Raw genomic sequence first — 9,033 nt, 5'->3', positions numbered from 1 at the left:
TAGGGATATCTGAATAGAATCCATAATGCACATCAGAGAGCCTCGGGCAAGTGTGCATCAAACCGAGGCGAAGTCACTTAGAGAGCCGAGGTCTGCTCAGTGGCCACTGTCCTCCCCACGCAGGAACAGGGCCGACAGCCCATAAACGCTTGCTGAATGAAGGAGAATGTTTACCAGGCCCTAGACTTGGAGGGTATAGATAAGAGCAGAGCAATGCTTTAAAACTAATCAAAGTCAGTTTTGTTTCATCTTGAATCTCAAAGGTCCCTGGGCCTCTAAAACAGGAATGGAAGGGGAATTCAGACTGTTAGCTCTGACTGAAATTTCTGCACTAATTCATTAATGCTGCTTTGAAGCCAAATCGTTGGCTTCTGTGTTGAACTCAGAGGCTGGTGGTGCAAATATCAGCTTTCGGCTGCAAACAAATGTGCAGACCCACAGAAGGAGAGCATGGTCCTTGGAGACTGTATTTTCTGAACACTAAACATTTTGCCTCTTTTATTTTTTGTTTGTTTACACTACTTCAACAAAAAATTTATGTTAGAGTTTTTCCTGGCATAAATTTCAGGGCCAGATAAAACCATCAAGTTCAAGGGTGAGAAAAATACCAACCTTGCTTCCTTTTTATTTTTATATTATTTATTTTATGTGCATGCATGGCAGAGCACAAGTGTGGAAATCAGAGAACAGCAAGAAGCGGCTGGTTCTCTCCTTCCGGCCGTGAGTTCCCGGGACCTGACTCAGGCTGCTGGGCTTGGCAGTGGGCACCTTTACCTCCTGAGCCATCCCGCCAGCAGTTTGTACTTTCACTTGTTCCTCAGAAGCATCCTGGTGAAACAAACCAGTTTACTTCTCAGGTCGGGGAACCCACCCATAACAACGCCTGCTTTCTCCACATCCAACGCAGTGCTTTGAGCCCAAGATCCACTTTTTAAATGCTGGATGTTTTTCTTCATCAAAGAAGTCAGAGGCAACTGGGGAAAAATTTAAGAACACTAGCAGCAAGCAGTTGGGCATGGTGGTGCACACTTTTAGTCCCAGCACCTGGGAGGCAGAGGTAGGCAGATCTCTGAGAGTTTGAGGCCAGCCTGGTCTACATAGTGAGTTCCAGACTAGCCTGGGCTACATGGTAAGACCCTGTCTCAGAAAACCAAAAGGATGGAGGAGGAGGAGGAGGAGGAGGAGGAGGAGGAGGAAACAGGCAGCAGATCTTGAAAGCTGAGGTCAAGAGAGGCTGTGTGACTGTGTGACTTTGGGTGGGATAATTAACCTCTCTGAACCTCATCTGAAAATGCAGACAGCAAATAACATGGGGTTTAAATGAGATAAATCCTGTAGAGTCTTAAGTATTGTTCTTGGCACATGGAGAGTCATCCACACCAGTGACTGTGTCGACAAAGTTCCACACTGGACAAAGGGCATTTGGTCATCAAAAGGCACAGTGTGCCAAGCGGGGAGCCAGAGCTGACATTCTCCCCAGTTCTTGCTGTGGTTTCCACTGGTTTTGTTCTGAGATGAGATCTTGCTGTGCAGCCCTGGCTAGAGCTCAGTAGGCTGACATGGCTGAGTCTGAACGCAAGGCAATCTTGTGCTCTGGCCCCTGAGTACGGGGTTACAAGCTTGCACCCCCACGCCTAGACCCTCATAATTCTCTTTGGGCTACAGGAAGATAGATTTGCAGACCGACAGGCTGCATGTGGAATTGTCTACTTGGGAAGGGTTTTTATTTCCCTTTCACTTCATCTTAAGTCCACCTGGTTCTAGATGGACTTAGAAGAGCTTGTTGTGGACTCTAGGGAAAACTAAGTACTACAAGTAAAAACTCAGGCTAATTAATAAAATAAATCACAGTGCAAATCTAATGCCAAATGATTGCAATTCTTCATTCACTGTGTGCCTCTTCCATAGAACGTGGAGAATCGACTGCATGGAGGGCCTGAAGGCCTTAGAGGACTAAAATGAGCATACTGTCCCTTCGAAGAAATCACGTCATGCCCTCTGAAGAAAAGTCATGCCACCTGAAACACTCTTAACTTCATTAAGGCAGGTTGTTCCCACTGGAACACTATTAAATGGGATAGTTCTGGTTTTATTAAATGCAATTTTTCCTAAGCAAGATGATAATACAGCTGGAGCCTCAGAGGGAAAGGAAATGTTACAAAGGAAAATGAAGAGACCAGGAAAGACCAGATTATAGCAAAGGAGCAACAGGAGATAAAGAAAGAGAGGAAAGATGGACGGCACACAGATCAGCGGTGCCCGTAAGTCCACAGAAGCTCAGGTGGGAAGAGCACCAAGCTATTCAGCATTCTTCTTCTGACAACTAGCTGTGCCTGGCTCCTGAATGTGGAGCCATAGCTGAGACCACACACCAATGGATCCAGACCCCAGAAGCCCACCCTGGCATCCAGCTCTGTGAAAACTCTGTGGCATCTGTCAGTGAAAACTGAATGTGTATTGTTACCCATAAGTGCTCTCTCATCTCAGACTTCCACCTCAGGTCTTTGCTTTGTCTGTGTCCAGAGGCCCAGTGGTTTAGCCAAAAGTGCCCAGGAGCTTGGGACAGCTGCTGAAGAAGCGGTGAGGTGGGTGGAGGGCAGCAGAGTCGGGGAGAAGGCAGTTTGGAGGCTCCCTAGGTCCTAGCACTCAGGGACAAAGCCCCAGCTACGCGCCTCCTGTAGCACGCCATCTTAACATGTCTAGGAAATGGCTGTATTTCAGAGACAATGGGGAGTAAGCCTGCCCTGTTCTTTCTCAGCAAAGTCGTCACGTGCAGGTACAGAAGGCATCTGTTGTTAAATGTTCAGTCACACGAGTTAACTGGAGCCCCAGCATTTAATTTTGAAGGAAATTAGATTGGATCTGAATAATTGAAGATAAGTGGAGAAACATTTTAGCAGAACTTAGTAATTTGCCTCATTGTTCCCGGGCCATTAGTGCTCAGCCTCATTAGCTGCATCGTGACGGCGTGGTTGGTGAGTACTGGCTAATAACACTCACGGAGACTTTTCCGTAGCTGAAAGCTGTTGTGATGGTTAAAATGGCTTTCATCCATCTTCCTCAATCTGAGCTTCTGTCTCTGTGTCACTTTCCAAACTGGTGATCAAACAAGGTGTGCTGAAAACAACCATGGCCGCCGCTCACCTCCACCACTGAGTGTGCGACACAAGTGTGTGCTGCTGTGATTTCCGCAGCAGGGTCCCGGCATCTTCAGCAGATGACTTCATCCTCCCTGTCCACCACTCAGGCAAGGCCCAGAACACTGCCTTTCTCTTCTTGCCACACTCCACTGGGCAGAACTCTGTTAACAGCCTGAGCACACTCAATCACAAGGCAAGCTGGGTTCGAAGCCTGGCTGGGAGCTGAGGAGGAAGGGCTCGCTGGACCTGGACTCCCTCTGCTTCGTCCACACATTTTTATGCAGAAGAAAATGAAGAGGCTGTATGTGCAAGTTTGTAGTGAGGAAGATTTGTCTTAGGCTGAAAACGAAAGATTGACAGGTGCTTCATTAAGTAAAAATAACCAAAGACACCATCTTAAAAGTTTCAAATATAAAAGAAACCGGGAAATCATTCAGAGTGTACGAATATTAATATTCAAGTAAGTACTACTACAGAATACAAAAGGTCCAAATGACCCACAAATATATGAAAAATGTGCCAACGGACCCAGCAGAACTCCTTTCTTGCTCACAGAACAGTACAGGACCCTCGAACAAGCTGGCAGAACAGCGGGCTGGGGAGGAAGCAATGGAGGCACCGCCCACGGGCAACATGGGGTTTCCGTGCTTATCCCGGAAGTCGTCTCCTCCCAGCTGGCCTGGAAGAAAAGAGAACAAGGTGATGGCAGAGGCTTGGTGGGCCTTACTAGAAGTAGTATTGAATCAGTTTTGAATAAAACTCAAGTAAGGCCAGGCACAGCACTCAGGAGGCAGAGGTGGGCAGATCTCGGACTACATGGAAAATTCCAAGCCAGTCAAGGTTGTCTAGTGAGCCCGTCTCAAAGACTAAAAACAACCCTCAAGTATGCGGCCAAATGAGAAGGTGGTCAGGAGACCATGGCCTCTGGTGAGCCTCTAATATTTCTTGCCATAGACCATTTGCAGACCTGAAGAGAGATTTGAAGAAAGACTTCAGTAAATTCCAAGATCCATACTGCGTTTGTCTTCTCAGATGCCTAAACCTCATACAAGAACCCATTTCCAAAAAAACAAAACAAAACAAAACAAAAAAACATTTCCATGCCTGCTTCTGCAGCGCTAATAGTAAAACTGGAACAAATCAAAGAAGATCGCGTGGCTCCTGCACAAGAATGGCGTTTGTGGAGTGTTCCATGTTTTTTCACATGGAAGCAGAAGTGGGTAAGACTAGGGGAGAAAAGGACTAAAGCAAAGTCAACCTATATATGAAAAAAAAAAAAAACATAGAAACCCACTCCCTTATGAGCTAACTTTAAAAAAATTTAAGGAGTTATTTGGATGGAAGTACTCTGCGTGAGTGGTCAGTACTACTTCCAGAAGTCACTGGTTTTCAAAACCAGCCAAGTGAGGGATACCTCCTAGTGAGCTGTTGGTGAGGGAGCCCACAGAGACTCCCTAACACAATACAGCCTACTGCTGTTGCTCTTGGATGCCCAGTAGAACTAGACACCCACACCCTAGATATAGGACACAGAAACCAAATTAGATTCTTCCCTGCTGTGTCTCGTTCACAGGGCTAGAAGACGCTGTGCAGGCTGCTGGGGGAGAAAAGTTACTAACATCACACCAAGGGTTCTGCAGTCCTGAACTGCCTGGCAAGAGACACACAATGGCACAACAGTGGCATGGATGTTCTGGGGAAACCAACTGTCTCCAGCTTGGATTTGAGGCCAACTTCAAACACATACTTGGTGCTGTAGAGCGAATCAAAGCCTACAGCTAGGGAAGTCACAGGCCCCTTGGGAGAACCTACTACTGATGTCACACCAAGTAGACACATGGAGTAAAACTGTCTTCTCATCATCTGTGCTCACACCCCCAGACTAGTGACACTCAGGCTCGGTCAGAGAAGCCTCTTTCAGAAGTGGTTAAAGCAGGGAGGGATCCATAAAGGGCCAAAATGCTGAGAAGAAGTGGCTGCTGAGGGGTCAGTTCCAAACAGGACACCTATGTCACTCTCTCAGAGGCAGGCACATTGTAGAAGAGGGGGTGGGAAGGCTGTGTGAGCCAAAAGATGTGGAGGGGCACAGTGGGGCTCTGTCACCTGAATGTGACTTGACCACTACAGTCATGAACATAGCAGATGTGACAGCCGCACGAGGCTGGGGTGGAGAGGGATGAGAAGGTGATGGAGGTAAATGTGATCATAGGGTATTGTAAACAAACATGGTACTGTCAAAAATGTTTAAAAATGCACTTTCGTGGCTGCAGAGATGGCTCAGCAGTTAAGAGCACTTGACGCTCTTAGAGAAGACACAAGTTCAGTTCCCAGTACCTACATGATGATTCACAACCATCTGTAACTCCATGACCTCTTTGGACTTCCAAGGGCACCAGGCCCATGGTACACATACATATATGAGAACAAAACACTTATACACGCAAAATAAACAAATGTAAAAAAAAAAATATTGCTAAGCCCACTTAGAAAACTGCACTCCTGGAAGCTCTTTTAGAGAATTCTCCTATCCCAATCTTTTAAATATAAGAAAAGCAAGCTGGACTTGTTGGTGCACATCTATAATGTCAGCCCTTAGGAGGCAAGCCTGCTCTACACAGTATATTCTAGGACAATGGGTGTTATATAGAGAAATCTTGTCTTTAACAAAAAAAAGCAAGGAAAATTAGTCCTTCCAGTGTCTCTTATGAGGGTCATTTTGGTCCCAGGAGAATGCAGAAACAGGATGGGCCAACTACTTGGAAGCAGGGGGATTTCTCTATGTGGCCTTGTGCATTTCTCCAGAGAATGTCACGCTGAGGTGGTCTTTGTTAAGTCACCAATCAATCCTTTGCAGTTTTAGAATGCCTGGTGTTTCTATTGTTCCCATCTGTCCTGCTCTGGGGGGGGGGGGGCCTTACCACCCCGAGTGGGAGACGTGAAAGAAAACAGATTCACTGTTACCCATGAGCCCTAACAGGCACCTGGATGGATAAAAAGAAGAAATCAATTTTTAGTTCTATGGGAGAGAAGACAATTTGGAAGGAAATGTTTTAAATGCCTATTTAAATGGAAATCATATCACAGCATTTTCAGGTGTTGATTTATTGTTCCAAGAATTTTCTTGAAATAATAGCATTTGCTTATATGAACTTTTTGTTTTAAAGAGATTCACAAATAAAAGTTGTTCTGAATTTCATAGCAATTACCAAAAAAGCAGATAATTATTATCTCTGGTAATATTTGACAAGAAATTAATTTATTTTTAGCATGAAAAACATAATGGCTCTTTGCCCCATCCAAGAAAAGCCAGGACTTTTAAAGACGCAATGACTACCCAATGATTTTATGTAGGCTTCCACCCCACAACCCCAGAAAAACCAGAACCCTGCCTGACGCCCCAGACCAATCTAGGAACAATAAAGAGTGAGCAGGGAAGGCAGAACAGACAGCCTTGAGCTGTGAGTTCAAAGACTGAGAGGAGAAAGCCCCCCAGTCTGTCCTCATTACAACTTTCCTCACCCCACCAGGGCAGAGGGTGATCACTATAGGCCCAGATTTCAGGCCAGAAAAATGAAAATGTGCCCAGGGAATAAGAGAGGACCAGATAGGTCCCTGAAAGGATGGAACTCAGAGAACATACTCATTTTCTGTGGGTCCCTGGCCCACCCCAAAGTGCACACGGGGACCATGCCATAGACTTTGAGTCTCCCATATTTTTAGGTTGTTTTCTCACTGCGTGCTTTGTAAGTGAGTAAAGTGTTAGTTCTAAGTAGGACATAAGATGTTATGTAAATGTCTTATAATTCCTAATAAAACTACTATAAAGAAATACAGTGCAGATCTCCTTTATCCCCAAACCTCAAACCCAAAGTACCCCAAAATCCGGAATTTTCTAAGCTCCCAATGTGATGCCACAAATGGAAAACTTGACATCTCACTTTGTGGAACAGATCACAGCGAAAACACAAGCATACTAAAAACTCAATAGAACTATAATCAGCTAGAGACACAAGATATATTTGAACCATAAAAGAATTTTGCCTTTATATTTGGGTTTCATTCTTATATATCTTGTACAAATATTCTAAAATGAAAAAAAAAAAACTTAAGATCTGAAACATTTATAGTTCCAAACACCTTGGACGAGGGATGCTAACTACTAAAAAAGTGGATATATATATATATATATATATATATATATATATGTATATACATATATATGTACACATACATATATATATATTCCAGTAAAACTTATTGCTTTATATGCTAACTACTAATAATAATAACCGAAAAAGTGGTCAGGGCCTGTGAGATGACTCAGCAGGGACAAGCCCTTACTGGCAGGCCTAAGGACCTGAGCTCAATCCCTGGAATCCACACAGTAGAAGCAGAAAACCAATTCCCATAAGTTATTCTATGACCTCTATGCATGTGCATATGAGTGCACACACATAAAATAAATAAATGTAATAAAATTTTAAGTAATCAAGCCCACAATGGATAAATTAAATACAATAATAAAACGTGTTCAAATAACCCTCAAGAAAAAAAGAAAGAAAAGGAATATAGAACTAAAAGTCGGGGAAAAACAGAAAACAAACAATAAGATTAATCCTAAATCCAAATATATCACCTATTAAATATAAATGTTGAATTAAGTGTAAATATTTTAAATATACCAGTCAAAAAACAGAAATCAAGAAGGACACAAGTAGAATTAGAAATGAATATAAACATGAGAATTTATGTTGCCTGAAGAAAATTCACATCAAATGCTACTTGTCTTCTAGCCTCTGCACATGCACCACAGTCCTCTATCTCTGACACACACACACACACACACACACACACACACATGCACGCGCGCGCCACTGATGATAAATAAAAAAAATATATCTGTGAGTTTGAAGCCAGCCTGATCTACATAGCATGTTCCAGGCCAGCCAGGGCTACACAGTGAGTGAGACCTTGTCTCACTAAATAAATAAATAAAATTTAAAAGAAAAAGTCTCAAATTAGTAATTGAAGATGCCACCTGAGACAGAAATAAATCTAACTATGGTGGTTTGAATGAGAATGGCCCTCATAGGCTCATAAGTCATTATGTCTTATCCCAGCAATAGAAAAGTAAGTAAGACACAATGTACACAGAAGGGGGATGATAAAATTAAAAAGCAAAAATCCTTGACATTGAAAACAGGAAAACAATGGAGAGGGATCAATGAAACAAAGAGAGAGAAAGCTCTATAAATAGATCAATGTCTCTAGCAAGACTGACAAAGATCAATAAAATGGATAAGCCTGGAAACAGAGAGGTCAAAGATCACCAATGCCAGGAATGAGGAAGGGGATGTTTGCAGATCAAAGAAAAACAATACCTGCTCAAGGCTTGGGTGAAAGGCAGTATTTTGCAAAACACCAGTTACAGCATTCCCTTGAAGTGAAGGCAACCCATAGAGAAATCTCATCCACAGCTTCACATCTCCTGAAACAGGAGCTTAGAATGTTTCTCTGATGAGTTCTACCAAAACAAAGCAAAGGAGCAAACACAAATTCTGCACAATTTTTTTCCACAGGTAGGAGAGGGGAGAGGCACATGTCATGATGCCAGGATTAATCTGGAACTAAAGCCTAAGCCATTATAAGGAGAGGAAGCCATATACTTTGGGGCTAGAAAGGTGGCTCAGCAGTTAAGAGCACTTACCAGTCTTTGGAGGACTTGGGTTCAGGTCTCAGCACCCACATGGGGTTCACAGCCACGTGTAACTCCTGTTCCTCTGACCTCTATGGGCTCCTGCACACATGTGGTACATATACATACACACACAAAATTAAATACTTAAAAAAGAAAATAATACGCCTTGTGAATGCTTTCCAAAACACCCAACAA

General features: G+C 43.5%; 1 long non-coding RNA gene and 1 pseudogene across 1 annotated transcript; one reads left to right on the top strand and one right to left on the bottom strand.

Annotated features, from left to right (window-relative positions):
* Positions 1–646: 646 nt before the first annotated feature.
* LOC121829651 (uncharacterized) lies at positions 647–8,664 on the bottom strand. Its single transcript, XR_006072714.2, has 3 exons — positions 8,522–8,664; positions 3,669–3,819; positions 647–3,479 (listed from the first exon to the last, which is right to left on the bottom strand). It is a non-coding gene; the product is annotated as an uncharacterized LOC121829651 (long non-coding RNA).
* LOC121829889 (U6 spliceosomal RNA) lies at positions 4,243–4,340 on the top strand (annotated as a pseudogene).
* Positions 8,665–9,033: the final 369 nt, after the last annotated feature.

This window comes from Peromyscus maniculatus, chromosome 5 (genome assembly GCF_049852395.1).
Source record: "Peromyscus maniculatus bairdii isolate BWxNUB_F1_BW_parent chromosome 5, HU_Pman_BW_mat_3.1, whole genome shotgun sequence".
In the NCBI taxonomy this organism is placed as follows: domain Eukaryota; kingdom Metazoa; phylum Chordata; class Mammalia; order Rodentia; family Cricetidae; genus Peromyscus; species Peromyscus maniculatus.
Note: the sequence above shows the minus strand (reverse complement) of the source record. Positions and strands in the feature narration are given on the sequence as shown.